General features: G+C 36.8%; 1 protein-coding gene across 4 annotated transcripts in view; it reads left to right on the plus strand.

The window, feature by feature from the left end:
- Positions 1 to 16,238, plus strand: part of p130CAS (Serine_rich_CAS and FAT-like_CAS_C domain-containing protein p130CAS) — a 198,331-nt gene that overhangs the window by 57,204 nt on the left and 124,889 nt on the right. Inside the window, exon 1 of one of the 4 annotated variants that reach the window (XM_089096926.1) lies at positions 13,802 to 13,921. The exons of the other annotated variants lie outside the window; for them this stretch is intronic. The gene's annotated coding sequence lies outside the window, so the exon portion shown is untranslated. Of the gene's footprint in view, positions 1 to 13,801; positions 13,922 to 16,238 lie in introns of those variants that run through there. 4 annotated transcript variants of the gene reach the window in all.

A 16,238-nucleotide genomic window follows, 5' to 3' on the forward strand; every position in this document is an offset into this window, starting at 1 on the left:
TGTAATAAGTGCACCCTTTTTTGAATCTGAGAATTACGGCTCACTGAGACGTTCAAAGGCCGGCCAAGCTAAGTCAGCCTAGTTTCTTATTTTTTAGACGTTTCTGTTAATTTCTTGTGCTACTCTTTCTTTAGCTGGCATGTTTTACATAATTTAAATTTTTAATGCTATTTTTTATCTTTCCATATAATATTAAAATAGCTTGTTTTTATCGAACCTCCAGAAAAAAAAAACACCCCGAGGAAAATAACCCCACGGACAATATCCCAGAGAAAAAAGACCAGGACAAATACCCCCGCCCCCCACCCCTCGGGATGGGAAAAATGCTCTTAAATTTACGCCAAAAAAAGCAATGTATCTTTTTCTTAAAAACCCAATCCCCATTACTTTTCACGCGAAGAAACATTTTGTTTTCACCTTACAATGGATGTGTTAGACTTGACATTCTCTTTTCACGTGAAATTTCTTTTAATTTAACGTGAAAAAGTATCATTTTTTTCAGCGGAAGCTTTTGCTATCCAAATTCATAAGGATTTATCAAAGCCGGATATACTTTAAAGGGGTGTCTGTAATTATCAGCTAATTTAATCGTTGCGAGAAATCTGTAAGTCAAAGCCATAGCGGGGAAAACACTATATTAAGGGATTGACAGAAAGTTGACAGTTGATTTTAGATAAGATACGGAATATATCGAAAACAGAATTATGGTCGTAAACAGAGGGGGAAGGAAGGATGGGGTTTACATAACGAAAAAAGAGCGTATTTTACACTTTTTATCGAGTATGAACATCATATAGTGGCGTTTGTATAGGGGTGGGGGGGGGGGTTTAACCGAATATAGTAGAGGGTAACCACGGAAAACAATTTTATTTTGAAAATAAAAAATGTGCTTACATGGTAAATTGAAGTTGCCAAGGCTTCAAGTTCATCAAATTGATCCATTGTTGTTTACACAGCGTCAAAATACTTTCTGATAATTGAATCACATTGCATACCCGTTATATACGAAATCTCAAGGGTGAATTGTTATGTAACGGGAAAATCATATGTAAGCAGGTCTCTGATTGGCTGAGAAGGAGGATGTATCCGACTCGATGATTGGCTGAGAAGGAAACACGTGATCTAACTGTTTCCTGTTCCTGGGCACCTTGACAGTCACCCCGAGCATGCACTTGTCCAAAAACAACAATAATAAATAACTCCCTCAGGCCTAAGATTAAAGAAACCTTAATGTTTCTTAATTCTCACCTTCGTGATTCAATAATTCCCCCTATCTATTTTGTAAATCATTTTCTCAGGCTAGGCTAGCCAAACAACAATGAAGCAATGTTTGTTTCTTAATTTCCCCCTTCGTGAATCAATAATTTCACCTAGCGATTATGTAAATCACAGATTAAAGAAGCCATGTTTGTTTCTTAATTTCGCCTTCGTGAATCAACAATTTCCCCTTCGATTACGCAATCAATTTCTCGGAAATTCACTTCCCCCTCGATTACGAAATCAAGTTCTCGGAAATCCACTTCCCCCTCGAGTCCTAGATCAATAATATTGTTCCCGTTAGAATTCAATGCGCATGTGCAACCTTCGCCCCGGAGTTATTACACATAGAAACATCAAATAAATCGACCTGGGAAAAAGAGGTCATTGACCCCATTAACCATGTGTTCTCCCTAGGGAGGCTATGCCCATATTTGGGGTGCAAAAAAGTTATAGGTGGCAGCAGGGGTGAGGGGTGGGAGCTTTAGGGTCCCCTCTACTTAGATGACATGTCAATATTCTCGGGGTCTTTATTGAACTCAACAAAGAATTTTACCGACTTATTTTTTTGCGGAGTAACCAAAAACATTGCGGAGGGGGGGGGGGAGTCCCCCATACGTGACGGCCCTATACACACAGTAGTCAAACAGTTCATAGTAACGAACTGTAAGTAAGTAGCGACCCAGCTCAATGGTAACCGAAACTCTAAAAAACGTTATTTTGATACCAATAGATACACCAAAAGAATCAGATTTTAATGCTGATTTCAAATATATAAGTTTCATCAAGTTTAATCCTTCCCATCAAAAGTTCGAGTTTAGTCTTACTCATCAAAAGTATGGCGCCTGAGAAAATTTGGCTGATTTTCGAAAAAAGGGGGAAAGACCCCCTAAAAGCTATAGAACCTTAATGAAAATCACAACCATCATATTCTGCGTATCAGAGAACCCTACTATAGAGGTTTCAAGCTCCTATCTACAAAAATGTGGAATTTTGCATTTTTTGCCAGAAGAAAGATCACGGGTGCGTGTTTATTAGTTTTTTTTTCTTGTTTTTTTCCCCAGGGTGATCGTACCGACCCAGTGGTCCTAGAATATCTTGGGAGGGCTGATTGGAAAGGAAATTAAAAGTTCTAGTGCCTTTTTAAGTGAACAAAAAATGGAGGGCAACTAGACCCCCTCCCACGCTCTTTTTCTCCCAAAGTCACCCGATCAAAATTTTGAGATAGCCATTTTGTTCAGCATGTTCGAAAATATTATAAGTATGTCTTTTAGGGTGTCTTAATCCCCCAAAGTTCCCGGAGGGAGGGCTGAAAGTTATGAACTTTACCCAATGTTAACATCACAGTTTATATAATTATCCAGTATGATCATTCCCTATCTCACCCATTATAAAAACCCGGACCGGGGTGCGAGTGCTCCGGAGAACGTTTTTGCAGATAGAAACATAAGCGGCATCAGATCCTTTCACGGGTAGACAAGTCAGACGCGAAACAATCGGAAATAAGTGGAAACCCGCTATTACGAATAATGCACTTTGTAACCATTTCTAATTGATAAACGCAAACACACTGATCCATAAGTGAAGAAATAAGTGGGATGAGCTTTTTGTTCGCACCGAGAACGAAGACCAGAAATGATCTGCGATAAACTTATTGGATAATTCTATAAACTGTGGTTAGCATATAGTATTGGTTATTGGGACGTATACAGACGTTTTCAGGGGAGATTTTTCCTGGTAGTGGGGGGTGGGTGGGTCGGGGGTTATGTGGGAGGATCTTTCCATGAAGGAAGTTTTCATGGGGGAAGGGAAATCGCTATGAAAAGGACGCCGGACTTCCCAGCATTATTTAAAAAAAGATCAGAATTAAATATAAAAAAACAAGTTTTTCAACTGCAATACCAGCAACATCAAAACTTTAAACGAACAGAAAATATTACATATATGATTGTGTTCACCCCCTAGTCAATACCTCGCTCTTTAAGCAAAAGACTTTTTAGTACTTCCATAAGAGCTATTTATTCTAATGAACGGCCTTTGTGATTAAGCGGTCATTTTTAAAGAGTTGGAACAAAATTCAAAATTTCACTTAAAAAGCAAGGTATTAACTAGGGGGGGAACCCCCTAATATACGTATTAAAAATATATGAATATAGAAGTTCGTTACGTAAGTTAATTCGTAAGTTACGTATATTTATTACTAACAAAATCGTTCGTAAATAAAATTAAACAAGTTTCGAGAAAGCCATTTAACCAAATAAAAGTAAATTAATATGCAAATTTTGTTTTAATTATTTAATTAATCAAACAAATTTCGATGCGTTTTTTAAGTCTTTTTACACCTTATCAAAAAAAAATATCCCCCTCCCCCCAAATAATAATCTTGGATAGACCCTTGCTCATTCCCAATGATATAGTTAGGGCGAGGGTCAGAGGCAATTCCCTGTAAGACAAGCCAAGAGTCCATCCAGGCCCAAATTAGTACTTGGAGGGATCTAGGGCAACTAGGGAGGTGTTTGATGATTTGGCCCCAATCACGCGTAGCACTCCGTGTAGGGGGAGGGGCATCGGAAGATCAGTACATGCGTGAACCTCATTCGTCTGCATGCGAAAGTTTGTTTTCATTTTGTTTTGGACCTATTATTCATAATAGTTATCTTATCTAATGGTTGAAACGTAATTTTTCACCATGTACTATCCTTTTTAAGTGCAACTTCATTGCTATTTTATATTTAAAGGAGTGGAATTGAGGATTTGAAGCGGGCACGCATGTGGGATTTTTTTGTGGGGGGGGGGAGAATTAAAAAAACAAATTCCATCTGGAAATTTGTATGAGAAATGCCCATAAATTCGAGAAAATTTGATATTTCGATTGGCGGGAAAAGTCCGAGGCTCTCTCGTACCTATATCCAAGGCCGTATCCAGGGATTGGTGGGCGGGTGGGGGGTTTGAATCCCCCCAAGATTTTCGTCCGACTTGTAAAAACGTAATAAAAATCAATAAAAACACATTTTTGATGCGTTTTATAAAGTTTTTTTACCCCCCCTAGAACAAAAAATCCTGGATACCAACCTGTCTATATCCCTTTCACAGTGTGCTATTAGTGAAGTGATTATTTCTCCATTGTACAATCAGAGTCAGTAGGCGTCCTGAAGAGTGCACACTCTTAACAGAAGAGTGTGCGTGTCTTCTTTTTCTGTTTTTTTTTATTCTTTTTTGTTTTCTTTTTGTCCAAAAAACTCTTTTGCCAAGTTTGCTACATTTCAGGGTATTTTCTATTAGGAATAACTGGGACATCTCGCTAAATTCCTAACTTTCAGCTTCATAACCTGACCTAAGGACCTGTCTTCTAGTATTTGCAAGTTCACACTCTTCTAATTACCAAATTCTGGTAACGTTTTAGATTACGGGCTACATAAAAGTAAACATCCTAATACCAATACCATATTCATGTTCTTAACAACGACCCCCCCCCTCCTGGTGGACCCATATATAGCTCTAGGATATATACATAACTAAAATAAAACCCTAAAATAATGAAGTTCTTGCTTTATAATATGAGGCATATTTCATATTAATCAGATTATCATGTTTCTTTCCATTAATATCCACATTTCAAATCATTTTAAAATAACATTCTATCCAACAACCCAGTTGAAATCACTTAGGCGAAACTCTTGCTCCAGAACAACATAAAATAAGGATTTTAATACTACTACTTTTATTTTATTAAGATAAAATAAAAACAAAAAATAAGGAATATTTTACTTTTTTTTAATTAAGATGTTTCCCTTTGAAGAGCTCGTAATCCAAAAACGTTACCTAAATTTTTAACAGTTCAATCGTCTTTAGACATTCAAACATGTCTGTATCGTGACATCCCGAATTAATGATGACATTTATTGTTTCTCCCAATGTTCAGTCCTAACCCTAAAAAGCAGATTCGCTTCTCTTTTTTGTCCTATTTTCTTTTCTCTCGTTCTTCCCTTGCAATAATTTAGATAACGGTTTTTTGATTTCATAAGAATTTCTTCTGTTTCCAATTTTATCCAACACCAAAAAAGCCTCATTGATCTTGGACGCTGTGGATTGCAGAATGTCACCGAAGGTATGGCACGTTCGTCAGCCAGTTTATCTCCTTATTCTTTACTAAGAATGTCGCTGTGACTGGTCGCTGTATCTGAATTGTCAGTATCATGTATATACATATATATATATATATATATATATATATATATATATATATATATATATATATATGTTTAGATTCCCAAAATGTTTAATTAATGAACTCCTCGTTCCAGACGAGCTCTAGCTCATTCCACAATTTAACCAATTCTTCGGGAGTTATAATAAAAATAGAAATTAAGAGTATTTGGCCACGTTTTATTGGTGAAAGATGATATCTATCCAAAACTGCCTTTTGTCGATGTTGCTGGAGCCAAACAAACAGCCGGACGAACAGGGGCGGATTCGGGGGGAACTCTGGGCCCTCCAAGATTTTTCTGGCACCCTCTTTCCGTTTTTTCCTTTTTTTAAATAAACTTGTCAGTTTGGTCAATTACTGGCACTCTTGTCACATTGACCCCCCCCCCCGATTTTGCAGTAGACCGGCCTTTGCTGATGATAACATGGAATGGGAAGAGGTCAAGATTTTAAAAGAAGCAGGAACTCCTTGAGAAAAAGTGGAACGTGGAGCAAAGGCCGTATCCAGAATTTTTTTTTTTTGGGGGGGGGGGAGAGTTACAAAAGATTTTTTTTTTGGGGGGTGGGTAAAAAAGTAAAGTAAAAAAAATCAAAAATTTGTTTATATTAATTTTGTTACGTTTTTTACGAGTCGGACAAACATTTCAAGGGGGTCAAATCCCCTGATCCCTGGATATGGACCTGGGTGGATCCCCAAAGAGAGTAACAGAGAAGGAGTGAAACGCAGCTGTGCGGGTCTAGGGTGGCTTAACTCTGCGATGAGTTATCAACAGTAGTTGTAATTTTGATGAAAGAGCCCGGCGTAAGCTAATTCTCAGTGTTCAAGTCTTAACTTAATCTTAATGCCATTGGAGCTTTAGCAGATCCTTATGAACTTACGCAGATGTATTTACCTCATAAGATGCGAAGGAAGGGGACTGGGACAGCATAATCTAGGATATCAACCTGAAATACTACTTATTGTAATGTCATAAGTATCTTAGCGACGTATAGCTTTGACAAGTTTACTGCAATATGAAAAGAGTCATTATAATACATTAGTGACATGCAGAGGTTAGTAAACTTCCAAATAGGTATTGTAATTAAGCTCTATTATTTAGCATTATGCGTTTGCATAACTTCCGTATTCGTATTATTGCTCGTCTTTATATAGAAAATAGCCAAGAGGTAGATGAAAAGACAGTATTGCAATCTGGTCATTCTTAGACAAAAATCATAATGACCTTTGTAACTAGCTGAAGTCACGACATTTTCGAACCAGAATAATATTTATTGGCAATAATTGAAGTCATTATAATTCTTACCAGAGACGGTACAATGTCATTATTTGTTCCTTCAAGGGCAGGGGCGATACGCAAATAACTCAAAATAGTGTAATAGGTTAAAAAACTGGACATTTTATTCTGTAATTGCTAGAACCTTTAGCCCCGACCCCCCTACCAGTCAAAAATAGTTACAAGCATGCTCACTAAAAGCAAAAATGCCACACGGTTCCCACCTCCCCTAGAAAAGTTGCTACAGGTGCCCTTGAATTTAAAATGTCCCAGACTATGCTTCTGGCGGTGTGCGTGTAACTGAACCCCCGTGTAACTGAACCCAAGCAACTGAACCCCTGTAACTGAACCCCCGTGTAACTGAACCACCGTGTAACTGACCCCCCATATAACTGACCAACCGTATACCTGAATCACCGTGTAACCGAAACCCCTTGCCACTGGACTCACCTGTACCCGAACCCCCGTGCAACTGAACCCCCGTGTAACTGAACCCTTGTGCAACTGAACCCTCGTGCTGCTGAACCCTCATGCAACTGAACCCTCGTGCAACTCAACCCCGTGCAACTCAATCCGGTTTAACTAAACCCCCGTATAACTGAACCCCCATGCAACTGAACCCCCATGTAACTGAACCCCCGTGCAACTCAACCCCCTTGCAACTGACAGAATGAGGTATTTGAGATGGAACTTGAACTAAATCAAAAGACACTAAGTGCATGCAGATTTTCAAAATGACATATCTCAAAAAGGGATTTGTGCTTAAAGGGAAAGTCAATTCACCAAAAGGAAATATGTGCACGCTCAGGCCTGGATTTACCACTAGTTCCCTACGCCCAGACCTAGAAGCGCATAATGCTAGCGGGAGCAATAAATTATCACTGAGTAATTTTTTCCTGACAAAAACCGGACTGATGTGATTTATCGTCGCCAGGTGCACTCTGCCGCCACGCTGCCTATTCACAGAAAAGTGACTTTAAAACAACACAGGAATTCCATGGTCACTTATAAACTGTCAGACCTCTCCCATGAATGGTAGCTGAGTGTTCGGTATTATCACTCTCTTGCATCACTTTTCGATTATCAGTTGTGTTCTTTTAACATACAGTTACATGGTCACATGGTTACACACAGTTACAGTTACATGGGGGTTCAGTTACGCGGGGGTTTAGTTAAATGGGGCTGAGTTGCACGAGGGTTCGGTTAAAGGGGGTTCAGTTGCATGAGGGTTCAGTAGCACGAGGGTTCAGTTGCACGGGGGTTCGGTTATACGGGGGTTGAGCCACCCGGGGGGTGAGCTACACTGAGGTTTTGTTAAATGGGGTTGAGCTGCACGAGGGTTCAGTTAAAGGGGGCTCAGTTGCATGAGGGTTCAGTTGCTCGGGGGTTCAGTAGCACGAGGGTTCAGTTGCTCGGAGGTTCAGTTGCACGGGGGTTCAGTTATATGGGGGTTCAGTTGCTCGGGGGTACAGTTGCTTTGGGTTCAGTTACACGGGGGTCCAGTTACAATGGAACCGATTCTGGCAATGACAAAGCGTCTGGCAATGACAAATACTTTCTATACTTTCTAATTCATTCTAATTTAATACTTTCTAATAAGAAATAAAAGAAGAATTTCACATGAGCACAAAAGCAAGCTTTCAATTTCATAATTGGAAAGTGAAGATGTTTCTTCAATCCAGTTTAGTTAGCTGTCCAAAACCAAAACAAATTAAGGTGCATAAATTCTCTACGGTTTTAGATTAAAATTAATTGAAATATTGTTACTTATGTCTTATTTATGGAGACATTGGTATACAATGTATATGTCCAAGGTAATATACGTTGGTATACATATACGCAAGTACGCGTTACTTTTTTAGGGGTAGGAGATGGTAACTTTGATAAAATGGTCAAATATAGACGAAATATTCTGAAATCATAGAAACAATTAGACGAAACTGAAAAATCTTAAAATTTCAGGAGGGAAGCCCTCCCTCGCAGTACATGCTTCCTCAAACCGTTTCTTTTTTTTTAGTTCAGATTAAAACTCAGTGTAACGTAATTTTGGTAACTTTCGTTAGCCTGGCATCCTTAGGTAACTTCGAACTGTAATTGTTTAAAGGTTGTTAGTTACATCTGCAAAATCGACAAAATTGTTTTTTGTGTATCTTTGGCAAATTTAACCGAAAAAGGAACGCCTTGGAGAGTCCAGCACACTAGATACCACGCAGGTATCTCGACAGATTTTTAATAGCTCATTCAAAAGATATTTCTCATATCTACGCATAGTGGCGTAATTTTGTCAAAATCCTGGAGGGGCAAAGTTGGAGGCAATTCTCCCAAATCAAGTGAAGACGACAGTAAAAACTGAAAAATGAGCCATATATTACCATAGAGGCAAAGATATACTAAAGAAAACTGACCTGTTTCTCTGGATTCTTGAATAATGTAGGCCTATCTTAGTTTTGACAAGATTTTTTGCAGAAACTAAATTTCTGTTGGAAGGGTAAAATGAGGTCGGGGGGGGGGACTTGGATCTGCAGGAGGCAGATCCCCCCCAGCTCCATAACAAATTAAGCACCTTTCTACGTCCTTCCTATAAATTCCACCATCAGCAAATTCCAAATGGCACTAAAAACGCCACTTTTGGTGCCAAGTCTCAAGTGGAGAAGTTGGGGCTAGTCACCCATAACCGGAGGTTTGCAAGAACACCTCTCGCATTTTCTTCTTCCAAACCCCCTTAATAAGCTAGGCAATTAAGGTACGAGCACGAATATATCAGATTAGATAATTAGAGGCTTGGTTCTGTTCGTAAAGCGTTCGACTTGGTATTAGAGTGGCTTGCGTTCGACTCGTGCTTGTTTTTTTTCAATCACGGTTTTTTCCCTTTTATGCAATCACTTTTAGATAATTTCACTATTTTTGTAAATGCGATACACTCATTTTTTTCACGCATGTCCCAGGAAGGTATTTGGTTAAGCATTTTGATTCAAAAGGGAATAGAGGTCATCCAGTCCATGGTTTGCAACGACATTCTGAGTAGACCACTAAATCTATACCCCAATGAGTGGCGTAATTTTGTCCAAATCCTGTGGGGATGGGGTCAACGTTGGAGGCAATTTTCACACATCAACGGAAAATGACAGAGAAAACTGAAAAACGAGCCGTATGGCAATAAAAAGGGTAAAGATGTGCTAATGAAAAACGACCTGTTTCAGTAGATGCTTGAATTAGGCAGGCTTATCTTAGTTTTGACAATATTTTTGGAGAAACTAAATTTAAGCTGGGAGGGGCGGAGGAAGAAACTGGGGTCTGGAGGAAAACTGAGGTCTGGGAGAGGAACCTGTCACCTCTGCCCCATAGCAAATTAAGCCCCTGACTCCAACCTCCTACCACTCAGTAGTTCGAGAAGTGTAGGCATGTGGTTCTGGAACCAATCGAAGTTGTATATTAAAAGAAGGTGTATTCGTTGTTATACTTTCTTATTTAAATTATTTACTTGACAATTCCACTGTAATATTCTCTCCATACGTAAGATTGTGCATCCAAAGAGGAAGAAAGACAAATAGAAATAGATCTCTAGGAGAGTTCAGGTGATTCTTCCGATAATTTTGAAATAAAAACAAACTTAGTTTATAATACCACACATCATACCTACATAAGAAATGATCTTTTTATTAAATTTACATTCATTTCTGAGTAGTGAGTGGCTTTTTATTTAGGGACTGATCAAATAAATCCTAAGCGTAAAGGCACATTTCTGTAGAGCAAAGTATAAACACATACAACGGTAACATAAACATGACATAACAAAACATAAACATGTATGTGTTTATACTTTGCTGTAGAGCTAGCAAAATTTTCCGCAAGTATTTCGATAAACCTGTCCGCTCAGTCAACCTTTTGTGTCGTTGCTACTCGCCTGGATATACTTTCTTAAGTGCTACTAAATTTATTTTTTTTTATTTAACAAAGGATTTAAGACCCATTTCTTCTTTTTTTTATTTTATTTTTTTTATTACAAAAAGAAACGACATTATGTTATGATGTTTTTTTCACTGTAAACTTGTTTTTTTGTTCAATTCTTGTACGGCTTCTTAGTTCTACTCCTTAATAATGGTTGAGATGTCTTATCTCCCTAGATTGAAGGTGATTAGAAATTGGATATAAAAAAGTTTTCAACTAAAACTAAGGAAAATTATTAAAACTTAGAATGAACTGAAATTATTCCGTATGAATAAGGTGTCACTCAGCTGTGTTGTTTCTAAATTAAAAGTTATCCGAGAAAAGTAAAGAGCGAAGTTGAAATTTAAAACGAACAAAAATTATTACTTCACGGCCTATGTCAAATATATCACTAAAACTAATGCAAATAAATCAACTGGTGATATTTACCTATGTTTATAACATTACAGAAAACTAGAGGTTTACTGAAACCACAAAATAATATAGGAGTTATGGTACGGTAAAAGTAAACCTTTTAAGAACACTTTTAAAAGTATAAAAGCAAAGCATTTTAAGATTGTTGCTTTATTTATTTATTTTTTTTCGTTTAATTTGGCAACATTTGTGCACAATGAGCAGAAATGAAACTGTCGTTTTGGATCTGAAAAGGACATTTCATAATTATTTGTAGACAAGTTCGGATTGTCACTTCAGACTCGCTTTAGAATTTAATATCAAAATTTAAATTCTTCGTTTTATAGAGAGAAATAACCGGATTTCCAGAGTTCATATTACGGTTGATATGTTCTTCATTTTCGGTAATACTAGGTGAGACTAAGATGTTACCAGATAAATCAATCCATTATTTTATATGCTGTGTAATGACTTTAAACTTATTATTTTTCTGCCTAATTTTTTAAGATAGTTTTAATTGAAAGTTATTGATACCACAGCTCCTGTATGACTATGAAAAGCGTTATAGATTAGTTTGCTGTTCTGAGGCTTTGAAACTTTGCTGTTACGTAACTTTGCTGTTACTTCTGACTCGTAAATAAATATTCTTGTTTCTTATACTTGTCTTTTGTGTTTTCGGCAATGCGCTAGTTTTCTGTAATGTTCCAAACATAGGTAAATATCACCAGTTGATATATTTGCATTAATTTTATTGATATATTTTAGATAGACTTTGAAGTAATAATTTTTGCTCGTTTTAAGTTTCAACTTCGCTCTTTACTTCTTTCGGAAAAACTTTTTTTCTTTTAATTAATCTATTGTCAAAGAGCTTAATTCCCCTTCACAGCAAGCAACTGTCGGGGTATATTTGTCCGATTAACTTACTAATGAGATAGCTAAGCCAGACAAAATACTTTTAGAATCAGAATTTATCCTGAATCCAAATATAACATTCAGTTGCGTCGGAAATGGTTTACCAAATCCCCCCCCCCCCATGTGAAAAAATATATGCTGAGCTGTACATAATCACTAAATTTTCTGTAAGTCACTGTTTTCTTCTATTGACTTGAAAAAAGAATTCCGGGCTTATAAACAATTCAGGGTATATATTTGCATGTTAAGGGGGGAGGGGCGAAGTTCATTTTCAACACAAATGAATTTTGTATTTGGGATCAGGACGAAATCCTGATTCAACGAGTATATCTATTTCTTAGCTGTCTCATAAGTGAATTAATCGGAAAATTTACCCAGCTGTCTTCCAGAAAGATGACCAAATCTTTGTTTACTTTGAACAAATATAAAAAGTTGTCTTTCGAAATTAGTTTCTTATCTAATCACTAAAAAGTTTATTTGCTTTTTTGGGCGGAGTCGATAGTTTTCTTTTTCTTCTTTGTTTACCAAATGAATCCATTCTTTTTTCCCACAATAAATATACTTCTCTGAAGTGGCAACGTCTAAAAACCTGTCTAATAAGCGAAACTAACTGTAAGTAAGTAACTTAAATTAATTAGTCCTATTGCAAAGAAACACCTGCAGCATTTGTATTATGGGCATGGATTGACTTCTTTAGGTCAAATTAAGTCTTTTGATGGAAGTAAAAAGCAAAGATGAGACTTGAACAAAAATGATTGCTTCACAGTTAATCTGAACTATTGGTATAAATAAAATGAATCCTAAATTTGTAGAATTTCAAAAAACTAAAATTAAACTGTATATAAGAAAAGAGAATTAAAACTGTATATTATAATTTACTGATTTCATGGCCGGTAGAAGACTATTGGGAGCCTTATAAATTAGTCTTTTTTTTCCTGCAGGCTAATGAATTTCTGCTCCTAATCGTTGTTTTGTTTTGTCGATTTTGTGTTTTCAGTAAAACGCTCATTTTTGATCAGATTAAATTTAATGCATAATCCATTCAAATATTTCAGTCAGAACCAACTACTGTTAGTCAGGCCGGCAGAAAATTTTCCAGGGGGGGAGGCAAACGCCCAAATATCAGGGTTGGTTGGGGAATATATTTCAAGAAATTTTTTCGTAGAAATAAGTTTATTTTTAAATACTTTTAGGAAGAAACTCTCAAATAAAAAGAGCAATTAAAATCCATGCAAAATGAAGCAGAAAACGGTAAATTTTAAACGACAAGGATTCCTGCCAAAGGGGTTACTTTATTTAATCAATAATATATTTAATTATTATGCATTTAATCTTAAAAGAAAATTAAACTCAAACCAAATTATAGAAAGATTTATTGCTTCCGTAGATTATAACAGATATATTATAACAGACTTGTCTTTATGCAATTTCCTACGCCTTAGAATAGTTTACAGAAGGAGCAGAGATACTCAAAAATCATCCTGCCTGCATAGATTCCACGTTTTCATTTTATAACGGCCATGTAAAATGTACTTCTTTCATAACAGGATAATTCTTCCTCGCTCGAACTTAAATCCCTTATATATTCAGCCATTTAAAAAAATTGAATAGCGAAAGAAAAACTTAATTTAAACTTACCATCCAGCTGCCAAATTAACCCTATTTCCTTTTAGTGTCCTATTCAACTAAATAAAATCAACAGGTTAAAAAAATTTCGTCATAATATAATCTTGTCAAATAGTTTGTGATAAAAAAAATGTAGTAAAAAGTGACTTGGACCAAAACTAAAATGAAAAGTTTTTGGCTGACAGTTAGGATTATGCAATTAGGGGAGGTAAACTGGTTGAAGGATATTCTTTCAAAGTTGGGATGTTGTTACTTTGATTTAGTGCTACGTGAATGATGGTTAAGGAAGCCTGGAAAATTTTTGGGTATATTTTTATATTTTTGGGTATTGTTTTGTTTATGATATTCCACAGGTGTCACTACATAGGGGTATGCCATATGGTTTTATGTTATGGCGCGCTCATTTTGCCTGGGTAATGAAATTTAAGTGCCGAAACCTATATAGGCAATCAGTTTTCATCTGAGGAGCCCTGATATGTGGTGATTACCTGGGGAATATTAAAATTTGGTAGACTTAAGGTGCTATGGCTTGGTTTTGGGAGAATGACTTATACTAATTAGTGCTGATTTTGCTCTATGTTAGACTTGATTTTCGGATTATCGGGTTGGGTATACTGTTTTGTCCTAGGTGATTGGATGGATGTGTAAGGTCCTAGACCTTGTAGAAGTGCTCATTTATCTCAGTTACTAAATTAGGAAGACAGTTTTTTTTTTTACCAAGTAATTACCTGTAATACATTATATAAAATTTTTTCAGTTTATTGTTACCCACTCAAAACCAAAAACCTGACAAAATTTGCCTGATTTTTGGAAAAAGGGGAAACACCCCCAAAAAAGCAAGCGATCTTATTGAAAATCCCTTTATTAGATACATAATATCAGAGAACCCTAGCATAGAGGTTTCAAGCTCCAATCTTCAAAATGTCGAATTTCGCTTTTTTCAGAAGAAACATCGTCAATGCATGCTTATTGGTTTTGTTTTTCACAGGGGTGATTGTATCAAAGTGAAGGTCCAAGATAATTGGGAGGGAGTTCATTCAAACTTGAATTCAAAGCTCTCAGTAAAGTGACCATACAGAGTGGGCCAGGGGAAAGCCTTGTTTTCTTGGTATTTTAGGGCACCAGACGACGACTTTACCCCGAAGAGGACAAATTTGCAATCAATTGAACATTCTGAGAATTTAATTGATTTAAAAGTATCAATAACTATATTTTAGGCTTCCCAGTCGCAAAAGCTGTAATGTCACATGGTGGCAGTACTGGATTCAACCAAGTTGATTCGCTTTATTTGTAATGAAAATTGGCTACATTTGGTGTTCTGTAATTGCGTATCAGCTGTAATGAGGGGGGATGAATCATTGTTTAGGTGAGGGTAGGGTAGATTACTAAAAAAGTACATTCTAATAGATAAACTGCTTCCTCTTTATGAGGCTTCAGATAAATTCTGAAAGACGTAGGGAGGAGTAGGAATTAATTAAATTGTTTCTCTATTCAGTTAAAATGTTACATTCCCATATCTACCAGACAAATATAAGCCAAATTTACAGAAACTTAGAATCAGTTACCAAAATATTTTGGGAACAAATAAGGGTTGAAACCCAGTGTGGTCTCCGAAAACTAATATTCAAAATCATTTAAAATTTCCTATTAAGATCTTAAAGTACCTAGGACAGTGAAACCTAAATTTAATTTTTTGAATTGGTGTTGTGGGAAGTCTCACAACCTATATATCCTTAAAATTTTAACATATTGGGAATTTAATTTTCAGTGAAGCAGACCTTCATATGCAGTTAGGATGTTGTTAATAAAACTTACGTAACTTTTTCGCATGGTGACCAATGGTCCGCGTTGCGCAGGTACCGATCTCCTGATTTTCTGCGTTTGACCGGGAGTGTAATGCGTGGTTGGGGACAAATCAACCGACACTCCCCATGTTTTTTCCCCAATTTTCTTCAGGTACCCGTTTAGAGCCTGGTCGAGTCTGGCTGAGCTTACAGAGTCACACCACTGACACCGTTCCAAACCAAGTAACCAGTGACATCAAGACTCGAAACCCTGTACCCGGGATTCCAAATCTAGCGCGCTAACCACTCGGCTAGGACAGCTCAAGTATGTAGTGGCTCTAGTGGGCACCAAACATAAAAAAAGGAACTTTGGACGAATGTCCGCTAAAAATGGCTAAAACATATGGTACAGAATAATGTAGGAAGGTGTAGTTGTCTTCTAGAATCTATTGATTGTTAATGTTTGAATTTTTACTGACGAAAAGCGTTTTCAAGTTTAACTATTAGTTTTGCTTGTTTGTTTTGACAATTGAACGTGGCAACACTGATGAAAATTTGGCACTGCCCTAAGAACTTCATAATTTTGAAACAATCATAAGAAAATCTTACAAAATCATGGTTTTTAGGCGTGAATGATGTGTTGAGAGGGATTTTTTGTTTTATCCTTAGCACTTGAAGTACTTAAGGTCCGTACGAATGTTATCTTGATTATGACTGGTGGATTAGTTTTAACTGACCAATCGACCAAATATCAATTTGAAAAGGCTAGTAGCAAGGGGGGATCCAGGATTTTTTTTTCGGGGGGGGGTTACTGATTTTGACTCAGTTTTCGACTAAT

This window comes from Artemia sp. Qi Xiang Cuo, chromosome 11, assembly GCF_049724085.1.
Source record: "Artemia sp. Qi Xiang Cuo chromosome 11, ASM4972408v1, whole genome shotgun sequence".
Taxonomy (NCBI): Eukaryota; Metazoa; Arthropoda; class Branchiopoda; order Anostraca; family Artemiidae; genus Artemia; species Artemia sp. Qi Xiang Cuo.